This window comes from Rattus norvegicus, chromosome 1 (genome assembly GCF_021556685.1).
Source record: "Rattus norvegicus strain SHRSP/BbbUtx chromosome 1, alternate assembly SHRSP_T2T, whole genome shotgun sequence".
Taxonomy (NCBI): Eukaryota; Metazoa; Chordata; class Mammalia; order Rodentia; family Muridae; genus Rattus; species Rattus norvegicus.
The window spans coordinates 29,590,813-29,615,841 of record NC_141534.1 but is presented as its reverse complement, the minus strand read 5'-3'; the positions used below and the strand labels follow the sequence as shown (position 1 = coordinate 29,615,841).

Genomic DNA, 25,029 nt, shown 5'->3' with positions numbered 1-25,029 from the left:
TTTTCCTATTTCCTTAAGAAAAGAAAATTAACTTCTGTAAGGTAAACTTTCTACATAAAACTTATAATTTTTAAGGATATGGTTTTAGCAAGATTCATTAACACATCTGTAATAAGACATTATTTATACTAGAATCAATTCATTATAAACCAAAACTTGGAACCAACTAGTCTTTGATGTGAGAAGTCTTAGACATTCATCCCCCACACTCTGATCCATGCAAACTTTGAAACCCATCTGATTACACTGAGGTGTTCATTATGGACGAAAGTACTTTGGAAAAGTTATTTGTATGAGAGAACCAAAATATTTTTATGTCATGAAACAGGCTACGAATAATGAATTTGGTGGTTTGCCTTCTCTTCTTGTGTTCTGGCGACAGAATCCCGGGGAATGGTGTTATTAATGCTTCGTATGTATACTAGGGACACCTCGGTCTCCTCAGATTAATGATTTTATGTCATGAATATCTTTGTCATGAGCTTGTATTTATAAATCACTCCAATTGTTTCAGAAAACTTGCCTGGTTGAGTTTAACCAAGTACATGTCCAATTGTTGAATGCTAGTGAAACAATTAATAAAAAAATGAGAGATCAGAGGAGGGCGAAATAAGCATCAAGTTACGTAGTTATTTGAGGCATAGGGAGGGGGACAAAAGCAGTCAGCTATGACTTCTAAGCTCAACTACTTATTCACTGGTTGTCCAAATTCATTTTTCTATTTCTGTTAAGGAGTATTGTGTCTGTAAAATTTCTAAAGACAGAGCCCAGGCCTTCTTATTGGTTTTAATGATATATTGGTAGAGCTGTCTTGAGTAAAGTAACTAAACAAACAAACGAACAACTCTGAAGGTCAAATTTCCCTTTCTGACCACGCAGCATAATTTCAGCTCCTTAACACCTCACAGGCCTAGCTGTTCTTTCTTCTCAGGAGTTGCTTGAGAGCAATGGATGACATAATATCTCTCGTTTCAGGGCCACCTTGAGGGTGTTTGAGTTCAACTCTAAAAAAAAAAGCCAACAAAAATCATTCCAACGTTCTACAGGAATTACTGACCTCAAACAAAATGTTATTTTAATGGAAATTATCCAGAAGTCCAGTGTTTGACATTGTTCCCTAGATGATAATCCAACACATTACAGCTGTGATCCCAGCCACAATTTTTCTTTTTCTTTTTATTGAGTATTTTATGTATTTACATTTCAAATGTTATCCCCTTTCCCAGTTTCCCCTCTGGAACCCCCCTATCTTATCCCCTCTCCCCCTGCTTCTATTAGGATGCTCCCCCTTCCACACATCCACTCCCACCTCACCACCCTGGCATTCCTCTATACTGGGGAATCGAGTCTTCACAGGACCAAGGACTTCTCCTTCTATTGAGGCCAGACAATGCCAATCTCTGCTTCATATGTGACTGGAGCCATGGGTCCCTCCATGTGAACTCATTGTTTGGTGGTTTAGTCCCTGGGAGTTTTGGGGAGTTTGATTGGTTGCTATTGTTGTTCTTCCTGTGAGGTTGCAAAACCCTTCAGCTCCTTTAGTCCTTTTTCTAATTCCTCCGTTGGGATCCCTGTCCAATGGTTGCCTTGAGCATCCACATCCAGCCGTAATTTTTAGAAACATAAGAAATGTATTGGATCTTTCTTGGTTATGGCTTTATTTAAATGTTTTTTTTTTTGGCCACTTACAACAACCAGTTCAACTTCCCAGGTATTTTTGCTTATTAGCAAACTGATATGATTATTTCTTAGACAGAATCATGTTTGGAAGCATCTTGAAGTTTAGTATTATGGCTTTATTGTCCAAGAAATAGCTATTTAGTCTGGGTGGTGAGTGAAAACGGAGTCCCAGCTAAAGCAACAGAAAGCTAGCACTTCGTGCATGGTCGCTGCCCGCTGGAGGGTTATTATTGCACAAGAAGAAAAAAATGGGGCTCTTCTTTTCTTCGCAGGCCATGTGTTAGTAGTTGGAAAGTTCACTATTTTTCAGCACAAATAATACATTTTACTCTTGTCCAAGAAATAAAGTAGATGTTCCCAGAGTGGCTGCAGCCCATTAAAAAAAAATCACGTGCAATTTGGGATAATTTTGTAAGGTTTTCATTAAAGGGAACTTCTGTTTCTATTGTAGTAACTTGGTGAGTTTTCATTGATGTGGTTAATAGTTATTTTGTGACTCTTTTGCAATTTTGCAAACTAAGCATTTCAATTAGAACAATCTGGTGTGTGTGTGTGTGTGTGTGTGTGTGTGTATGTGTATGTGTGTGTATGTGTATGTGTGTATGTTTGTGTGTGTGTGTGTGTGTTTTCCTTCACTGTATTTATATGTGTATTATACTCATGACTACGTGTAGGTGGGCCTGACTGGATTGTGACATCTATTTCCCTCTGTGTTCTAGCTATGTGAAGTAGGTTTGAGAAGAAATCATCAAAGAGAAATTCCTGTTAGTAATTTGGTAAAATCTGAACCTGCTAGGATTTGAGTGTCCTCTTTAGAACCCATGTTAACATTTAATTGCCACAGTAACCTTAGTTTTAAAGGGGCCTTGAAAGGGTGATTGCATTTTGGGAACTCTGCCCTTGTAAATAGATGAATGTTGTTATCATGGCAATGGGTTATTGCAGGGATGGATTCCTGATAGCAAGAACGAGTTTGGTTCATTTCTCCTCTCGGCCTCACACAAACACACTGGCTTTCTAACATTAATCATGCAGCTGGAGACTCCTCATGAAACAGCAATGCCGCATCCTTCGCCTTCTCCAGATCCACGAGATAAGTAAGCTTCTACTGTTTACAACACAGTCTGCGAGAGCCTTTTAGAAAAGCAGAAAATAGACAACATAGTCTTGTAGAGAGCCACTTGCTGTGGAGTTTAGAATACCATCCTTCGGGTCAGAGAACACTGGTCAGATTCTTTGTCTAATTCAAGTAGTTGCATAACGTTTTGCAAGTGTATGATAAGCCTCGGGATTAACTGATACTTCAAATACAAACAGTCCTTTCTCTTTGCTGAACTATTAAAGGTCGAGTAAGATGTTTGTAGAACACTCTGCATGGTGCCTGACATGGCAGCCATGCGATAAACAAAAGCTAATATTGTGATCATACAGCATCGGCATGTTATTACTCTTCGCCTCATGCTAAAGGTATGCTCTAACCTGAAGCCACGTGTGAGGAACACAAAAACCGTGGTCACATGACTAGCAAGCTCTCACAGGGAACACGCAGGAAACACAGGACTCCGCTGAGAAAAACTTCGTGTAATTCTTCAGATCATGTTTAAGTTATACCTAATCGAAGGACAGTTTGCCAGGCAGATGAAGAAAGAGGTCAGAGTAAGCAGTGGGTGATGCCAGCATGTGACGGCATGCGAGGACATGGTGACCTGGGACGCTGAAGGTACACTTCCGTGGTTTGATCAGAGTCTATATATAGGGAGTTACTGAGAAGTCCTGGATTCGATAGCCACCTTTGGAATTTGTCCCGAAGTGCCAGTGTCACTGAAAACCCTGGAAGGACAACTATCAGAATCCCAGAACACAGCCGAATTTAGAGATTATGTGATAAGTTTTGAAGGGGGGGGGGAAAGCAACTGTATATTTTAACATGTGATATTTCAGTTTCCAGAAGCTTGTTCTATGTGACGAATCCACAAAGGGAGTTCAGCTGGTATTTATAATTCAGCCTGACAGTTTTATACTTTTAATTTTTGTCAGCTTCCTACCCTCACACAAATGTCTTTTAGACATATTCATCGCCCGATGCACTCCTTTAAGACACTGACTTTCCAAAGAGTAACTGGAACCTCTGTGCAGACAATGAAGCCATACCTGATTTAAGGACTTAATAAAAATTAGCATCACAATTGTGAATATGCAATAGATAATGTTGAGATTGTGAATTTATTTTCTACTGATGAGAAAACCACATATAGACTTTTGCGTAAGCACTGTCTCGAATCTTCTATAGCTCTGCCTCTAAACATAGATGACTTTTTAAAATGCAAGTTCTTACACACTGTGTCTGGAGACTAAGGCTTGCTTTTTATAGAGTCTGTAGTTAACAAGTACAGCCTAACTTCATGTTTCCTTTCCTTTCCTTCTTTCTTCTCCTTCCTTCTTTCTTTCACTTTCTTTCCTCCTCCTTCTTTCTTCTTTAAGTGTTTTCTTTTATTGCCAATGATTTTTATGTGAAATAGAATTATATCTCTTCTTCCCTCCCTTTTGCTCCCTCCAACCCCTCTCTCAAATTCTTTCCATGTCCTTCACCACTCTCACATTAACAGCATCATTTTCTTTGTTACTGCTACATACCATATATATATATATATATATATCTTACATACATATACAATCTTATACACACATATAATGTATTGAACAATAATTATGCATATATAAATATACGTTACATATTATATATGATATGTATCATATATATATGCACACATACACACACATATATACAAGCTTATGAGTTTATTTTGATATCTGCCACACCTGAAAACTGTATTTATAGAGAAATAGGAGAAGCCAATTTTCTTAAATACATGCTATTAAAGTTTAGTTGAGATCACATGGTTACTAATGATACATTTTCCATAATGTTATAAAATTTGCCATGACTTATTAATTTGTAAGGCAAGTTTTAAATTAGGTATATTTAAAGTAGGAACTGATATGAAAATTAGTTGCAAGCAGTGTCTTAAAAATATGTCCAAATCCAATTATGACCAAAAAAGATGAATAAACTTTTAAAACGGAGAGTAGAATATATCTTGAATTATTTTCTCTTCATATATTCCATGGTATATATTCTGTGTTAGACATGAAAGTTCCATGGGAAATCATAAACCTTATATGTTCAATGTATGTTCAAAAATGTGAATGAGAGGAGCTTTTCCTAGAATCATAAGTGAGAACAATTACTTAGATTATAAATTCCCAGGGTTTTTTGTTTTTGTTTTTTTCTTCCACTTAGAAACGTTTAATGGAGATATTTGAATTGTAGATAGAGAACAAATACTTTTTATGAGGATTGTATTCCATGTGATTCGAAGATATTAGTATTAAATAATATGTCATTTGGTAGAAATGAAAAAAAAATGTTTAAAGGGTTTATTTGTAAAGTTCTCAAAATTTCCATTAGGGGGAGCTAAGGAGCTTTAAGTAGTTCCTCGTTTCAAGAAAAGCTAGGCTAAACATTTTAGTAAAATCTAAAAGTGTATTTCCCATTGTAGATTGAGAAATAAACATCACCAATTCCATGACTCCAACCAACTAGTGAAATAACCCTTCAGAAAGATAAAATTTACCCACTAGGCCTTTAGTGGGATTCAACCCACCAATAGCCTGTGGCTTTATATGTTAAAGGGGAGTTAGTCTGATTCGTGAGTCTAAATTTGGCCCGTTTTTATGTACAAAGGACACAATTTGCAACTTTCAATAGTTTTAGGTACTCTGTCACTGCAGAAAGTTGCAAGGAATGGGGGCTACAGTACAAGTATTTTTATGCAGCAATTATGATCTGTTGTGCAGATACATACTTAAAAGGCCTTTGACCTGTGGGCTGTATAAACACAGGGCAGCCTGACCCAGTGTTGAAGAACACAGCTGACAGCTATCAAGGCCAAATGTCCTTCTCAGCTATATTACTACCCGGTAGAGCTGACTTGAGAAACACATTCAAGCCTTTTGTCCTGCTTTGCTTCTTTGGTTTTAGGAAAATAGATCCAATTATTGCCTCTGCTGCAATTTTAAGAAATATAGTTAAAAAAACAGTAAGAGACTGGACATCTTTTATAGATGAATTAGGGAGACATTTAATTTCTTCAACTTCAAATTAAACGCTCTCCAAGTTATGTACTCTGTCAGTTTATAGGCAAATCAGTTCTGTTCCTTTTCCACTTGACTTGTAGGGTGCTTTTGATTAATTAGCCAAAGTTAATGTGACATATTAGTCTGCACTCTACTACATACTGTTAATTAGGGTAGTCTCCTGATGAAGTCATGTTTGCAGCGACAGCCCTCTGATCAATGGGGTCTGTTAAGACTTAGATTTGGGTTTTACCCTCAACTGGAAAATCAAATTTTAAGAGGCACCGCCTATTCGCATTGCGCTCTTTTCAGAATTCAGAAAAAAGGAAACATTTAAGGAAGACACTTGATGTACATGTTAGGAGGAGGCGGAAGGAGATAAACTAAAGGCAGACTTCGGGGTTCTTGTCCTCTGTGACTTTCCCTGCTTCCTTCCTCACCCACTTGGCTGGCCTCGCACTCCTCTTCCGGCTAGTTCCTGTATCCCTACCCCTACCCCACACCCGCATATTGTCTTTTGATCCCATACGCACGTTAACCGGGATCCACAATTTCTAGAATCCCCTGCCTTCCCTTATGTTAAATTCGCTGGCCATGCGACCTTGTCAGGGAACCATCCTTGCTTTCTAAACTTTCCCTTGGCTTGCGTATCTTACTTAGCTTCTCACGTAGGTGTCCTTGGCTCCCAGGGATGATTGTAGAGGCTGGGGACAATTCTGGAGGTGCAGGCCTGCAATGGCACCCACTCAGGAGGCCGAGAAAGGGTCTCAATCAAGTTCAAGGTAAGCCTGAGCAAGTTAGGGAGAGCTTGTTTCAAAATAAAACAAAATAGCTGGGAACTCATGAGCAGAGTGCTTGCCTACTGTGTGCAAAGATATAAGTCCCATCCCTAAAACAATCATTTTTTTTCAAATTTCAGGCAACATATATTTAAAAGAGTAATGATCACCAAAATTCAATGAACCCTTCTATAACTTGTAGTTAACATCCTGATGAGGTAACCCAATCACAGAAAAACACACATGGTTTGCACTCATTGATAAGTGGATATTAGCCCAAATGCTCAAATTACCCTAGAAGCACAGAACACATGAAACTCAAGACGGATGATCAAAATGCGAATGCTTCACTCCTTCTTTAAAAGGGAAGCAAGGGGCTGGAGAGATGGCTCAGCCGTTAAAGGCTAGGCTCACAACCAAATATATAAAAGGGAAGCAAGAATACCCTTGGTAGGGAATAGGGAGGCAAAGTTTAGAACAGAGGCAGAAGGAACACCCATTCAGAGCCTGCCCCACATGTGGCCCATACATATACAGCCACCAAACTAGACAAGATGGATGAAGCAAAGAAGTGCAGGCCGACAGGAACCAGATGTAGATCTCTCCTGAGAGACACAGCCAGAATACAGCAAATACATAGGCAAATGCTATCATTAAACCACTGAACTGAGAACGGGACCCCCGTTGAAGGAATCAGAGAAAGGACTGGAAGAGCTTAAAGGGGCTCGAGACCCCATATGAACAACAATGCCAAGCAACCAGAGCTTCCAGGGACTAAGCCACTACCCAAAGACTATATGGACTGACCCTGGACTCTGACCTAATAGGTAGCAATGAATATCCTAGTAAGAGCACCAGTGGAAGGGGAAGCCCTGGGTCCTGCTAAGACTGAACCCCCAGTGAACGTGATTGTTGGGGGGAGGGTAGTAATGGGAGGAGAATGGAGAGGGGAACACCCATAGAGAAGGGGAGGGGGAGGGACTAGGGGGATGTTGGCCTGGAAACCAGGGAAAGGGAATAACAATCGATATGTAAGTAAGAAATACCTAAGTTAATAAAGATGGAAAAAAAAAAGAATGTGTCTGTATGCTTTTTAACTTTTTGAAAATGAGAAAAAATGAGGGTTCGCTAAACACCCTCTATTTCTTATGTCAACTCAACCCCACATATTTTTCCATGGTAAAGTTTATTTTATGTACTAGGCATGTTAGGATATTAATAATGATGGATAATTATTAGTGAAAACAATGATAACAACATATTGCAATAAAAGTTACGTTGCTGTGTCTTTGTCTTTCTTAATGTATTTTCTGTATCCATCCCTGTTCTTATGACAATATGAGGTCTAAGGGCTATGATAAGCTACTATACTCAAGTTCCTGAAACATCAACAGTGTGATGCAGGGAGAGCCCATGTAACTGAGGTGGCTATTTAAGTGAGTATACGTCATTCACAAGGCAGGTATGCTAGACACAGAGTGGATGGCACGTGGTTTCTTTATTTCTAGAATATGTCACTTATGTGTCAGAACCACAGTTGAATGTGAGTGTCGAACAACGGGAAGTTAAACCTTGGGTAAGAATCGATGGCTTGACTGGGTGGAGGGGTCCATGAATGAGAGCACTTGCTACGTGAGCAAGACAGCCTGAGTTCAAACTCTAGCCTCCCCATACAGTTGTGAATACCTGTAACTATGGAGCTGGTGGCCAGAGATAGATGGAGCCTGGCCTAGCTGAAATAGCAAGAGAGAAAATATATCAAAATACACACACACACACACACACACACACACACAAACATATACATATATACATACATACATACATACATATGGTAGAATGCTATAGTGAAAGACACATGATCACTTAATAAAGTCGTCCGGCCTCCACATGAAAGTGCTAGGGTGTGTTCATTCAAACACGTGTACATATTCAATGTACACACACACACACTTTACTGTGCATTATATTTATTATATTAAATTCAGAAACATTATTTTGCTATTAAACTACCACCATAAAAACGGTTTTAATCGTTTTCAAAATTATCAGGTAGTTTTATATTTTCTTATTATCAAAATAGATAAAAGCTCTTGACATCCTACTGAGACTTGAACACAGTCCTTTTATGAACCATTTTATTTTCATAAACAACATAAAATCTATTATTACAATGTTTTAGGAACTTTATTTTAGTAGTTTTTTTTTTTCCCGAGCTGAGGACCAAACCCAGGGCCTTGTGCTTACTAGGCAAGCGCTCTACCACTGAGCTAAATCCCCAACCCCCACTTTAATAGTTTTAAAGAACATTTTTGTAATGACTTATTTATTTTTCCTTTCCTGAGTTTGAATGTTCGCTTGCTTAGATGCATGTGTGTGTTGACTGTGGAGGTCAGAGGAGGGCATCAGACTCCCTGGGGCTGGAGTTACAGGTACTGACCTGTGTAAGGCTTACATGTGGGAATGGAGCTCAGGGCCTCTGCAAGAATACGTGCTCTTAACCACTGAGCTATCTCTTCAATGCCTTTAGGAAAATCTAAGAAAGTTCTCCCACTTATCTTCTGTTTACGTACATTAATCACTTAGCAGTCAGAAATTTGAATGTTGGTTCATGTCCTGATTAAGTTTTCTATGACCCTTCACACAGTGATAAATCAATCCCAAACCATGAACTCTGTCGCTCTGAGCCTGTGCTCCTTGACTGCATATGCCCTCAAGAAACTTTATGGTACTGGATATTACTTAGTAGTACATCTTCTTGTTGTAATGAGTTTTAAATGAATTAAAAGTGAAAAGAGAAAGTAGCTAATTTTTAAAAAATCCAAAGTGTTCGCAGTATTTTAAAAACGTACTAGTTTTAAATGTGAAGTGAACCTTGCTAGATAATATTTTTAAAACAAGGTAGGGAATTGTAGGTTTAACGGTGTCCCCTGTACACTCCCCCTCCCCCACAGGGTTCAGCAGATCCGGGAAGCAAAATGAGGGCAGTTTTATCTGCTTACTCCATACTGCTGCAGGGCGGGTTTCAGTCTAGGGCAGCTCCAGGGGTTGGGAAGTGTGGTCTTAGATTCAGGAGAGCTGGCTGGGGGGTGTGGGGGGTGTCTCGGGCTCTTGGAAAGAGCTGTAGGCAAGGGGCTTCTCCGTGGCTTCCCATGGCGGACCCCAAAGAAAAGAAGCAGTCTGTGGTTTTAAGGTGTTTATTGTCATGGTGGAAAGTGGATGAATAAAACTCTACTCCACTTCTCAGAGTGGGCCTGAGATTAAAGACCTTTTGCAGAGAGGCTTGTCTGGGAAGAAAAGGTTATTGGCTAAGCCTCCAGGCCTTTGGGTATCTTATTCTTATGGAGATCTGTCTTGAGCCTACATCCCCACAGCTCACATCCTCTACCACTTAAGTGACTAATGGCCACAAATCTATGAAGGGCTGCAGCTAGTGACTGGCCTGGTTTCCCAAGAATGAGGCAAAACGCCTACCATCCCTTTCAGGGTCACGGGGTCTTAAACCTCAACCTGGAACCAGGGTGCCTTTCACAGTCCCACAAGGCATGGCACTTTATATTAGATATTTTATATTTAATATTACTTTTGTGGTTATATTTTTCTTAAACTGCTTGTTATTTGTCTAAATGTTCAATCGAAGCTAGTTATTTAAGTATTTTCAGTGTAAGAATTCTCATTCTTCTACCGCATAAGGTCTGACTACAAAACTCTTGGGCACTGAATCAAACATATTAATTTATATGTTGAAATGTCTTGATTGTTGCATGTTTGAATAGCACCTTTTGAAAGACCTGCTGAGTTTTAAACAATCCTAACTACTGGATAAACATATGTATTCTGTTAGTCACTTAATGTCAAATGTATCTTTAAATTCATTACAGTTTAGTTCATTAAATTTTTTTGGTTCATTTCTTTACTCATAAAAATCATGACTACCTTATCTATATTACAACCTACTAACAAGTTATTTTGCATCGAATATTTTGGTTGTTTTATATGCCAGCCATAAACTTTTATACACTATAAACTGAAATGAGAATACTTAAAATTCAGGGATTTGTAGAAGTTTTTATTGCTTGTGAATGTATTTTTGATCAAGTATATTCTCAACTATTTCCCTGTCAGTGCTCCAACTGAACTATTACCTCCCAATTTTAATTATTTGTTTTTTAAACCCATTGAGTCCATTTTGTGCTGCCAGGATGTTCGTGAGTCTAGGGTCATTTTATGGAGCATTTGTAGCCTCTCAAGGGCTGAATTACAGAAAGACAAAAAACAAAAACAACAAAAACAAACAAACAAAAAAAACCAAACCAAAACAAGAAAAACAACCAAATAAAATCCACTGATTTTCCCTGTTGCAGAAACCATGGGTAGCTCTTCAGTTTAAAGGTGGGATTTTGTGACCGCTTCTCTTCCCTGTGATGGGACTTTGGCTTGATCTTGTGCATGTCCTATACATGTCCTATGCAGGCTGTCCCAACTACTGTGAGTCAAATGTGCATCCGCCCTGCTCTGCCCAGGAAATGCTGTGTCTGTAGTTGTCTACTGAACTTTGGAAGGAGTGGTGTGATACAAATATCCCCTTTGGGGCTGAATATCCTGGAGTCTCCTATTCTCTGCACCTTGACCAGCTGTTGGTTTCTATGTCAATTACCATTTACTGAAAGGCCAAGCTTCCCCAGTGAGGGTTGAGAGCTGCATTAATTTATGGGTATAAGGATAAGCCAGGAGAGGTTGATTTAACGTTATTTTCATTTAGCATAATAATAGTAATAGGCTCTCCCCAAGGACACATGACCCGCCTAGCCATGGGTTGGCTTTATCAGTGGTTTCAGATATGCGTTCCATTTTATGAAGCATGTCTTAAATTCAGTAAGAAAGCTACTGGTTACAATTATAGCATTCATGCCAATATTGTACCAGTAAGCAGTGGCTAAGCTCTAACATTTTCATAAAATGAAAAGACATAATCATAAAAATGTACTTGTAATATTATGTCTTATTAAAAAATTTCAATTTGGACCTAATCTTTTCAAAATATTAACGAGTATCTCCAAATAGACTTATATGCTCATGTTCTTTGTGTGTGTGTGTGTGTGTGTGTTAGAGAGAGAGAGAGAGAGAGAGAGAGAGAGAGAGAGAGAGAGAGAGAGAGAGAATACATTGTGAGAACACAGGAGGAGGACATTAGGTGTTCTGTTATACTATTTTCTACCTTATTCCTTTGGCAGGGTCTCATACTGAACCTAGAGTTAGACTGACAGCCAGCGAGCCCTAGAAATCCCCATCTCATGACAGCTCTGGGATTATAGGTGAATATATGGCCATACACAACTTTTTATGTGGCTATTGGGGATTTGAAATTAGATCTTCATGACTATGCAGCAAGAATTCTTAACAACTGAGACGTCTTTCAAAACCATCCTCTTTTTATTTGTGAGATATGTGTATATATATATATATATATATATATATATATATATATATATATATATATATAAAATGCAGTTTTCCTTCTCACTCTCCACCCGGTTTGCATCCTTGGTTCATTAAGAACACTTATAAGCCTGTGTAATATTCACATCCAATATAGTTGCCCTCAAGGAAACTCCAGTGTCTTACATAAAGTTAAGTAGAATTTATATATAAAATTAAATAGAATTTATAACCTACAATCTTCTTATACACTTTAAATCATTTTTACAGTATTTATTATACCTAATACATTATCTACAACTTGTAAGTAAGTCATTATGCTTACTTGTTAAAGAATAATGACAAGAATAAAAGTCTGAGCATGTTCAGGACATATGCCTTTTCATCTGAAGTTAGTTGAATTGTCAAAGTGTGGTTTGGAGATTAATTTTTTTCAAAGAACTTCAGCAAGTTCTCTTGGTAATTTATACATTAAAAGCAGAGAAAAGACTCTTAGAAATCTCTATATGCAGATTTGGATTATAAAGCACATAAATTATATAGTCTGTAAATTTTCTATAAAAGTATTTACAACTATTGGTCAGACTATCCAGCAACTCCACTACATTTGGAAAAATGTCTTCTTTACTTCCTGACTGTAATTAGCTCCTTTATAAAAGAGTTTTTAGGGTTGGGGATTTAGCTCAGTGGTAGAGCGCTTGCCCAGCAAGCGCAAGGCCCTGGGTTTGGTCCCCAGCTCCGGGGGAAAAAAAAATTAAAAGATTAAAAGAGTTTTTACATTCTTCCTCAGAAATTCTGTGCCAATTTAAAATGACCCTGGCACCAATCAATAGGAAGGCCACAAGTCCTGTCTATAGGCCAGATTGCTCAGAAAGCGTACATTCTCAAAAGAAGTTTTCTTTGTGTATATTCACGTTCTTGGTCTAAATCGTTCTGAGTTGACTCATGTTTTCCCAGCTCCAGCTGAGGGACTACATTCTAGCCAGAAGCCTGATAGGCACACAGGTACACTGAGGTGGGGGGCGGGGGGATACAAGCCATAAAGAAGGCGTACTTCTGTCTTCTATATCCAGGACAAAAGAATTGGCAAGCTTCTGTCCCTTCTAGTGAGCCGTCTTTCTGACTGACCTACCCAGGCAGGCCCTGGACATTGGCTGTGAGCCAGGCAGCCAGGGGAAATGATTTCAGAAAACAACGTCTCTTCTCCATTTTGTAAGAGCCGTCTTTCCTCTCTGCTCATGCTTCTTTGCTTTGGATAAAATTTGCTCCTAGCTCCTGACTGCTGTGTCTGAGACATTCCCTCCCTTTCGAGTGCTGTACCCAGTGAGCCATCTGCTCAGTCCTGTGTCAGTATTCGACTCTTGATATTTAGGTTTTGATATTTCCCTTTTGATATGAGGTAGTATAATCATGGCACTTTGGGCAGAGTTGTGAATAAAAATGCACTTGGTCTTACCCATTTTTCTACAGCTGCTCACAGCATAGCCTTCCATGTGTAGAAGAGATGTTCTCAAATCTCTTCATGGTTACTACTCAGCAGAAGCTCCTGTTGGTATTGTTTTAAAAAGGGAATCTCTAAGCCAAGGGCATTGTCTTCATCTTTGATGAAATATAGCTTTTTAATTAGTGGGAGAGGCCTTTGTTTCCAAAAACTGAACAGAACGCGACTTGGGAAATTTACTCCAGCTGGGAAAATTGAAGAACTGAACGAACTCCAAAGATAGACAGTTCTCTAGGCATGTATCATTTGATTTTCATTTGGAGAAATTTCTCCTTGCTCCAAGAATTTGTCTCAGAGTTTTGTTCTTCCCAGACAGAAAAAGAAGTGTTGATAGCCATGTTTGATTCTGCTCCACTTCCTCCCTTACCCGAGCTGTCTGCTTCGGTGACTGACAGGACTGGATGCCGCATCTTTGCTGACAGGCTTGCAAGATTGATTATACAAGAAACTGTGGCATTATTCTCCCCCTCTGTCACCCCCTTATGCGCTGGTTCACTCTGCTGTCTATTTCTAGTTCTCTGACAGTCCACCCTGTCTTTAGTTTGAATGGTTTTCTATCCTGTGGGTAGAACAAATAATTGTAATATAGAGTCCCATAACAGCAAGAAAAACAACCTGGAAGTGTGCACTTTGTGATAGTTTTGCTAAACACATCACAGACTTTTATGGCTGCTGATTATTATTTCCATCTACTTATCGATTACATAAAGCTAATTATAACATGCTTGAATATTCTTAAGTGCATTTTGGGGCTTAGATTCACTGTTCCCTTTGTCCTTGTCTTTGCTGTATACCATTTCCAACTCTTGTCCTAACTGGTTTGAAGAACACACAGGAGCTGAGGTCATACTACAGCAGTAGGGAGCGTGTTTAACACACACAAAGTCCTGGGTTCTGTTCCTAACACCAGGCAAGCATTCTAGTCGAAGTACTCATAGAAACTTTACATAATATTCTAATTTCTTTCTTGCTGTGATAAAACAAACCCTGTCATAAAAGCAACTGAGGAGTAAGGTTCACAATTCCAGAATATAGTCATCACCACAGAGAAGTCAGAGAAAAAGATGCTTGAGGTGGCTGGGTCAGATTATATCCATAGCCAAGAGCAGAGCGAAACATCAGTGTGTATGCTGCTTGCTTGCTTGCTTGTTCTCTTGTGTTCAAGCTGGTGTCTGGACTCTTAGATGCTTCAGACCTTCTATTTGCCACCTACCTGGTGTCCCATTCCACCCGGCTGAGAGAGCAGTGTTGAAAACACTGGACTGTGTCTTACTACACCACTTAAATGTTAACACAATTTGCCACAGACATGCTACAGGCTAGCCCAAACGTTGACAACCCTTTATTGAGTTCTAGGCTTCACCAAACAATAAAAGCTAATTATCATACTTATATTAAACTTCGTGATCAATTCATTTCACTTATAATGTAAGAAAGAGCCAAAGGATAGAGTTCACCTGCAGGAAGACGTGTGGGTTGTTGGAATGATGGCTTCTCCCATTCTCTATAACAATACCGATTGAACATGCTTTCCACATGCTTTGTCTCACCCAGCAAGACAGCTCTTTGTAATTGCTTTCCATAGTGGTTACATAGTGACTTCATTTACTTAAAATATTTTCATGGTTGAATGTTCAATGATTTATAAGCATTAGAAAGGTTTTACTGTGTCTTATTTATAACATTTCACCATTCTTTGTCTATCACTGTCTATGTAGCCAGAGTGGGTGAGGGTTGGAAGAATAGACACATGTGTATCAAATATGCTTGGTTGTTTGTATGTGTATGTATGCATATATTTATTTATAGATCCTTTTCAACCACAGATGGATAAGTTCTATTTTTTTTGGTAGATTTAAAAATATAAATTCCAAGACGGCTGGCTTTCAATTTAATCTTTGATAATTTTAAATGGAAATTTTTCCTTTGAACGACCATTTCAAAAGTTTGAATCTTCAAGAGGTTTCTCTTTTACTATCTTTTCCTTTTTTCTCCTTTTCCAAAATAGTGTCTCTAGCCCAGACTGACCTCTAAGTCCCTACATAACTAACATGACCATGAACTTCTGAGCCTCCTGCCTTCACCTCCGGAGCTGGGATTACAGGTATAACCTGTTATGCTCATGTTGTGCAGTAAAATTTTTCTTAACTATAGTTTCATATATTGAAATAGCATGTAGCCTGCCTTGTATTTTTCTTTATAAAGAACTATTAGAGAAGACAGAATATGGTTTTGTAATAAACACCTGATTAAGGCAAAATAAATCAAAGAATCACTTTCATTTTGAGGAAATGCAAAAATCTTGATATTTTAACAGTATTGACAGAATTATAACATAATTTTTGTGATGCTTCTTTGTTTTACGTAGTATGGTTCCTTCTATTACTTTGATTTGCTATTACAATATATAAACAAATTTGTATTTCTTTTACAGAGTATCTAAGTGATATTGAATTTTGTTTCTATTTTTTTTATGTTAAGTAGAATGACTTGTGTGGAAAGACTGAAGAACTTATCCTATAGAAATTCTATCTTAATTTTGCTCATTAGTTTTCTAACATGGAGTGCAGTGCCTAGGTCAGGCTGAGGTGAGGATAATGTTGCGAGGTTTCTAGGGATGGGTTTCTAACCCATTTGCATGCTTTCGTGCACGGGAGAAGCATGTAAGATACATATTCCTCTTTCCTTGGTGAGTATCAGCTCATTGCTCTGAAACCAGGTGGTAATTCCACTTTTCTTTTTGTCAAGAGTCATGCCATAGCTGCTCAATCAAGATGTATTGACTAAATTCGATGAACATGTAGAACTCTTTTTCCTTAATTTCATGGGCATCGTGCAATGAAGATAAGGTTAGGATGGGCACACATTAAGATAGATGCCTGAACTACTATATTTCTCCTGTGTTTAGAACTCTGTGTTCCAGACAAATTGTCTCAATAAGCCTTATTACTATGGAGTTCTCATCCTGTTAGAGAACTTCTCTTCAAATACTGGATTCAAGTGGTGACAGCCCACTCAGAGTCATCATGCTCCTCGCAAAAATCATTCCAGCTGGTCACATGCTAGTATGTCCTTTTTGGGACCAAGCCAATGATTGAGTCACTTAGAGCACGACAAGAAGAGACTCTGGGAACTCACGTTCCAGAGACAGAAGAGTCTCTGGATTATATTTCTTCTTACTCTACAATTTTGAATTTTGGAGGATTCTTAGAGAGTTAAGAGCTCCCATATTTCCAGGAGGTTGGGCATGTGGGCACATTCCAGTCAAAGCTCAAAGCTGAGTAAAGACCTAACAAGAGTTTTTCTAAGATCAAATCTAAGAGATCATCTTGTACAGCAACAGGAGGGAAGGAAGAGAGTGGATTGTGAAAAGTTGAAAGTTTCTAAAAACAACTTTCATTTGCTTAAATTATCTTCCACAGCAGACATACATGGTGGGTTTGGGAATGTGGCTTTCTTTTAAAGTCATGAAATATGATCCTGGCTCATCTTGCATCAATGCTGGGGCTTTTATTCTCCTTTGAAGTGGTGCTACATAGTTTCAGAAGCCTGAGTTGCCCTTGGGTCTTGAACGACTGTGGCTTTTGCTGTAATCCACTGAATTTTGCTTTCTGCGCGATGCCACCCAAATGAAAGACAGTTGAGTAGTGTGAGGAAACTTCTACTTTAGAGGGTATAGTAAGGGCAGCACGCAGCATTCTTGGGGAAATTAATGGGGATAAAAAGTCTTGGGAAAAATTTAAATACGTGACCTGAAAATGGAAGAAATATGTGTCAGGGTATGACGTAATGAATCATGCTGTCTTGCTCAAACTTGAGGAATGTATTTGTTATTTAAATGAGGTATTTAGAAATCATATAAGGTGACCCAGGAAACAAGATCTGACAAAATAGAAATGATTGTGCCAGTTTGAATGCACGTTTGTATGTGGTGTTAATGGATGTGTGGACTTTTGGAGGCCAGAAGCTGACTTAGACCTTTGGGTCAAAAATCACTAAATCAGAAAAATAACAGGTAACAAGCCCTAGAAATTCATCTTCATTTTCTCTTGCTCTGCAGTTCCATGCACGCGCATAGGCACTTTTTAGCTTTTTGGAGGTGTGCTAAGATCTAAACTTAAGTCCTAATGTTCACAAAGAGGACACTTCTTCCCCTGGAACCACCTCTCCAGCACCAGCAATAATGGTTTGAAAAGTATAAATACCTTTAAATAGTCCATGCTTTGAATTTTATTCTCTGAGCAAAAGGAACCACTTTCTTCTGTATCTGAAGACCATCTTAATGTAGAAAGTGGATTGTGAAGTCAATGGTTGTATAAAAACCTTGCTTATAAAGATTAAAACAGAGACAGAAGGAACACCCATTCAGAGCCTGCCCCACATGTGGCCCATACATATACAGCCACCCAATTAGATAAGATGGATGAAGCAAAGAAGTGCAGGCCGACAGGAGCTGGATGTAGATCTCTCCTGAGAGACACAGTCAGAATACAGCAAATACATAGGCGAATGCCAGCAGCAAACCACTGAACTGAGAATAGGACCCCCGTTGAAGGAATCAGAGAAAGAACTGGAAGAGCTTGAAGGGGCTCAAGACCCCATATGTACAACAATGCCAAGCAACCAGAGCTTCCAGGGACTAAGCCACTACCTAAAGACTATACATGGACTGACCCTGGACTCTGACCTCATAGGTAGCAATGAATATCCTAGTAAGAGCACCAGTGGAAGGGGAAGCCCTGGGTCCTGCTAAGACTGAACCCCCAGTGAACGTGATTGTTGGGGGGAGGGCAGCAATGGGGGGAGGATGGGGAGGGGAACACCCATAAAGAAGGGGAGGGGGAGGGGTTAGGGGGATGTTGGCCCAGAAATCGGGAAAGGGAATAACACTCGAAATGTAAATAAGAAATACTTAAGTTAATAAAAAAAAAGTAATGGGGTTGTGGATTTAGCTCAGTGGTAGAGCGCTTGCCTAGCAAACGCAAGGCCCTGGGTTCGGTCCCCAGCTCCGAAAAATAGAAAAAAAAAAGAAAAAAAAGATTTAAAAAATACCTAAAGTAATGCTTAATTATGATGACGCTATGAAACCATGTGTCGATTAAGCCATTTCAAGGAATCGAAATGTCTTGATCTGGCTCTAGTAAAATCTCAGGAGCACTTAATTGATTTATGTTTGGGGGCTACTTCTTAACTTTTTCAAGTCCACAGGCATTAGTAAAACTATGAAACTATGAAACTTCCAACTTCCTGTTTTCAGATGTGTCACTCATTTGTCGACGGCTAACCAATTTATTATTATCACACGTGTACTTACACATGAACGCACTTCCCATGCTGTGAGTGTGGAAGTCAGGGGACAGCTTTCCTGGTTCAGTTCTCTCCTTCCACCATAGGTTCCTGGGATGCAACTCAAGTTTGTACATCAAGTATTGAGCCTCCACACCTAACTGCTAGAGTATCTTTTCTGTAAAAATTGTTTTAGGTTAAGTGTGTACATGTGTGCATATGTGTGTGCATGCACATGTGTCCCTGCATGCATGCATGTGTGTATGTGTATATGTATGTATATGTGCATACAGGCTTGTATGTATATGTGTATGTGTAAACATGTGTGTGCGTGTGTGTGTGTGTGTGTGTGTGTGTGTGTGTGTGCAAGTGCTTCTCTGTACCTTTTACCATGCTGTGATGTTGCCTACCTACAGCACAGACAGCTATCCTCTTCTTTTGTTGATACCTTGGTTTTATGTCTCCAGTGTTGTCTGCCTTAGTTTCACAAGGTATAGAGACCCCCACAAAGCTAACTTGGTTTTTTTTTCTGTTCAATTTGTTTTTGTTGAATACCTCCCTTTTCTATCTATAAGTTGCCATATTGCTCTACTCAAATTCTATATCTCTGTACTCATTGGTTATCTGGCATTTTCACTTTGATAAATACTATTCAATCAAAAGTTCTTTTGCCTTTCCACAGACAGAAAATTCACTTTGGCCTTCAGGACCCTAAAGAGTTTATTCCCTCCTACAAAGTCTGCTTTTGCCCCTTTTTATGAGAAAACTGTAGACCTCTAAGTAAGTCTAACTAGGCTTACTTAGAAGATACACATTTTTACCTCCTTACTCTAATTTTATTGCTACTGTCTAACACAGTTACAGGGAATGAGTAGCTAATATATGTCTGACTACATCAGTTACATGAAAATCAAACAAGAAAATCAGCAGGTAAAAATCTTCAACATTAGAATCATGAGCAGTAAAATGGGCAGTGATCTCTTAAGCTGAAATAAAAATTGTTCTTAAATAACACACTTTGATAGCAATTCTATTCCTACACAAATTTTCTTGTAGCTCAGATCATTTCATACTCTTTCCTTTAGTATGTTCCTTTGTCTCTCTTTTTCCTTTTCTTTTTGAGCTACTAATGGTAGAGGAAACATAGAAATTGATGATAACATTACCCAGTGGATAAATTTAAGGCATGGAACCATTGACCACTCCAGCTGGACTGGGCTTATCTGGAGTCCCATCACATCCACCTTCTAGTTTGATTTCTAACTAGTTTATGTTAGTTAGGGAGAGAAGGTTTAGCTAAATTTTTAAAAACTATATTTCTGGGAAGGATTAGCTCATTAGAACCACTGGAAATAGATGGGTAAAAGACACAGTAATAAAAACCTGGAGAGGATTAGCTGAATTTGCCTGCAGTGATTATGGCGAAAATCAGCGACATGTATACTCACTGCATCAAAATGAGTAATGTCAGCTCAGGTCTGTCCTTAGCAGACCATTCATCTTAGCACCGCCAAGAAAGCATTCTTCAAGTTAGGTTCCTTCACATTCGAAAGAAGCACAAGCCAATTTTGTAAAATAATGCCATGGCAAGCTCTGCAAAGAGGAGGACATGGGCGTGCTTTGATCCTGGCACCCTGTGAACCGGTTACTTTAAATGCCAAAAGGCTACCAAGACCGCACATGGAGTTAAAGTTGCTAAGTGGCTGAACTTGATATAAGAAGCATACTTAGGGCTCTTCTGATTCATCCACTTAATCACACAGTCTTGAAAGAGAAGAATGGAGAAGAGATTGGACCAAAAGATGCAATACAGAAAAGACTCAACTTATAATTTGTGTGTGTGAAGATAGAGATGAAGAAAAGGTGACAGGGCCAAAAAAGTAAGTTATCTCTAGAATCTGAAAGAGACAAATGAATAGAGTCTTTCTAGAGTCTATAGAAAGGAAGACCGTCTTGCTGGCCTCTCAATTTTAGACTAGTGAAAATCTTCTGTCCTATGTAACTATAGCACAATAGACTTTTGTTGCTTACGTTACTCATCCTCTATCATTTCTGGTTTCAAAGTTAAATAAATACAAGAGAAACCCTGTAAGGATTTCCTAGTATCTCAATTTATATATGTAAGTAACATGTTTAAGACTACTACTGCATTATTCAGTGAGGGGGCATATATTCAATGAAAGCTTATGGTTTATGAGCAGCACATAACTTGTCTATACGGACTTTTGGGACAGGAGAGCCTTAGTTTCCTTTTGGAAAATTTTATCACAACACATGTAGAGAAAATGAATTTATCAATGGCCATGCAAAATGATAAAGGTCTGAGTTTCAGACAGAAACCTTTTCCCAGGGTTGGGGACTTAGCTCAGCGGTAGAGCACTTGCCTAGCAAGTGCAAGGCCCTGGGTTCAGTCTCCAGCTCCGAAAAAAAAAAGAAAAAAAAAAGAAACCTTTTCCCAACTCCATTTCAAGTACACACTTTTATTCTGAATACAATTCTCAGGAGTAGCAAAAACTTTGCATAAAAGTGATCCTATTAAATATTTATTACATCATGAACAAGGCTTAACACACTTGGAGCTTCTGTGCTGGAGGAGGTTTCTGCACACGGTGTATATATTTTCATGTCAATTTCTGAAAAATCCCCTCTTATTAAGCAGAAATTCATCTGGACTATGTCAGCTGGAGGATCAGAACGAATCTAAGAATGAGAACCTGTGACTCACTAAGAATGAAGTTACTCTTACCCATCACCTACACAGTGAGCGCAAAGAGTTGTGGGGTCCACTACTAAAGTTCTTCCCATCAGTGTCTCCTGAGGCTGGAAAATGTCGCCCTTTACAGGGACTGTTTTTTGGCTGGAGAAGACTCTGAGCTAACCAGAATCTAACACAGGAGGCTGCATTACATCAGAACTGCATGTTTAGTCTACCTCTCTAGAAACAATCAAGAAAAGTCACATGTGAGAAGACACAGACCCTGGTTCAACATGTTCCTGCTTTTAATTCATATAAAAGAAACACTAGTACATCTTTAGAAGAATATGTATTTCAAATATCCATGTCAAATATTTATCAATGTTCTTTATAAGGCAATAACTTCATATTATGTTGCCTCTAAGCCCCACATATTTTTACTTGAAAACTTAGGTACTATTATATGTCCTGACTTGTAACCAGAAATATTTATATGTATCCCAGAGGCTTCACTTAGTTGAAATTTCATATACTTAAGGAAAATCATTAAAGAGGAACCTAAAACTATTTTGTCCAAAACTTAATTATTTTATTAATATTTGTACTTTATTTAGTTGTTGTAAAAACAGAACTCAAGGTAAATCTGATATATGACATATTTTCTATTAAGAAATAGTCTTTTTGATTAACTTAAAATTATATTTTATATATTGCATATAATTATATGTGCAATATAATTATATGTATAATATAATTATATGTAATATATTATATATAATTTGAGATTTGCCTACATGTATGTCTGTGCACCCGAGGAGGCCAGATGAGGACCCTGGGTTCACTTGAACTGCCCAGTGCTGAACAACCGTATGGATGCTGGGACTCAAACCCAGGTTCTCTAGAAAAACGTTCTGTGCTTTTAACCACTGTGCAATTGCTCCAGCACCTCTGATAAGAATTAAAAAATTATGTATAAAACTTAAAGAACCTCAAAGTCTTACATGTGATAGTGCTATTCATTGTCTAGCTCAGTGGTTCCCATAAAATGCAATATCGAATACACCTTTAAGGATTTATACTAGGAGATGTAACAGTTAACACTCCTGTATTTTAGTTTCTGACATCACTCCCTCATAGAATGACAGTCCAATCCTGCAGTTAAGTGTATCCTGCTAACACCTAGTCGCTAACTGGATTCATTTCTCATTAATTTCTGAAACATACAGACTGTATATGAATAGTAATTGATAAAAGATGTTTCACTATTCTTGAAAAATAACACAATTCCAATAAGAAACACAAAGCTTTAAGCCTACTATTTGGCTTTTTCTAAAGTTTGGCTTCTTATAGAGTCTCTCCTTTTTAAGCTTTTTTACATGGGTCACAAAAAAGAAAGTAAACCCAAATTCTTTGGACTGATATTTTTAAAAGTTCATTTCTTATTCCACTACTTTTTTCTCTGACTATTCATGTTTACGGTTTGTGCCATAATGTGTTATATATTGTTACTGATTGATACCATGCAGAATAAGCTTGAGATCAGTCAACATCAAATCCATTTCAAATGTCATGGTCATCTGGGTTGTGTCCCCTACAGGGTCCTACCTATCCTGAGCACAAGGTCAAGCACGCCTCACGTGATCATATCTCTTCTGGGTAGGTTTGCCATTGGTAAGCATTTGGTAGGAACTGGTCACTTAAAAGACCAGGAATTCACACTGATGACATTGAAGCAGATTTTAGTGCTACTGGCTTGCTCTCAAGAATTGGGTAACATGCTACAATTTTTTGATGATTTGTTGGTTACTTGTTATTCTTTTAAATTCCCAAAGAATGAGCAACATACCCAGTGGGAGCATTGATGTCAGCAACAGACATGGCAGTCTCTTTCAGGGGACATCAGCCTTGATACTTCCCAAGAAAACCCCAGAGGCAGGCCCCTCTTGGGTCAGAGTTCTTAGTCCAAAGATGTGCTTCCATCAAGAAAGAACCAACTTTGAGAGAGTTTTTGGCTTAAACTGTTAAGATCTACCACTCAGTCTGCTTGGTAGAAAGATAGGCAGTGTTTTAAAGAATGAAACCTTTCTACCACAGAGAATCTCTAGGATCACAGAAAAACAATTTGCAGCGTTTGAGGCTCACAACTGAACAGTTTTCTCAATATCTGGAGCATGTACTACCAGAGATAAATGTACCTTTGACCTCTAATTAAAATTCTATAAATGCAGGAAATCTAGAGTATGCTCTTTCTTCTCAAAACATCTTTTGAGCTTTAGCTTTGCCCTATTGTCCGAAATTCACCTTAAGCTCTTTTCTGGTGACTCCTAGGCAAACAGACATGTTTGCTTCCTAGATGCTAAAAAGCCATCGAGCTCTTTTAACTGCAATTGTTTTGTATTTGATTGACCACATTAATGGTAATTGCGGTATTAAAAATAGCTTCCTTAAACACGTGAGATTTTAGAATACCCAAAACCAATGATCAGGAATATTTTAGGTTTACTCAGAAGGAGGAAAAGAAAAAAGGAAATAGCTTCTTGACGTTAGAGACCAGTACCTCTTGTTACAGGCTCGCACGCTGGCTTTCTTTTCTGCTTAGTCATCGCCTGAACTCCCTCCCACTTTAAGATTAATTACATGACCCCTGGAGATGAATGATCTTCCACTTAATTTTAGCCAATGCAATCTGGACAATCTCAGGTTGGGCTGGTGAGGCTCCTCTTGGGTGGTTTTCCCTTCTTTTAAGAACATTAAAGCATCTCATAAATCTATATTTATTATATTGTTGAATACTATACTCTAATTAAATCTGAAATGCTGAAGACAATGTTAAGGTAAGAGTGGGGTCACAAACCTCTTCTTTGGTAGCTTCAGAATTGGAAAAACATTGTGGAATTTGGTTTTGTCTCTGTGCCTGGATCTGGTTAACATAACGTAGTATCCACAGCACACTCTTTTCAGACCAGGACTTTGTGAATCTTCTAAAACAACAATCATTTCTAACTGGCAAATACATAATGTTTTATAAGAAAATAAGATTAATTTTACAGGGAATTCGATGAACAATATGAACAGTTTTCTTATTCAATTTGCTGTGTTTCTATTAAAACATAGTAGACATTTGTTAAAAGAATCTTAAAGAATTTACCAGAGCTACAATTCTTAGTGTCTTCTCCACTATGAATGATGGTGTCTTCGAGCTCTGAACCGAAGCTTTCCTTCCTTAAGTGACTTTTTTCTGAGGACTCTGTTGTAACCACAAGAAAAGTAACAAACACACTCAAACCCAAAACTAATTAAACCTTAAACTCCCCCAAAATATAATGAACTTGGGCCTTTCTCTTCTATAAAGAATAAACAACATGAATGGGCGAAGCAAAGATAACAGACAAAAAGCAGACCTAGGGAAATTTCTGAAATGAATACACAAATGCTCGACCGTAAGTGAGCTGTAAGGTGAGCAATGAGCGGCTTGGTGTGTGGATGAGCGTGCATCTCGTTCTGTGACTCAT

The 25,029-nt window shown here is 38.4% G+C and overlaps 1 protein-coding gene across 2 annotated transcripts in view; it reads right to left on the bottom strand.

The window, feature by feature from the left end:
- Rspo3 (R-spondin 3) overlaps positions 1-25,029 on the bottom strand; it is a 92,631-nt gene that overhangs the window by 2,695 nt on the left and 64,907 nt on the right.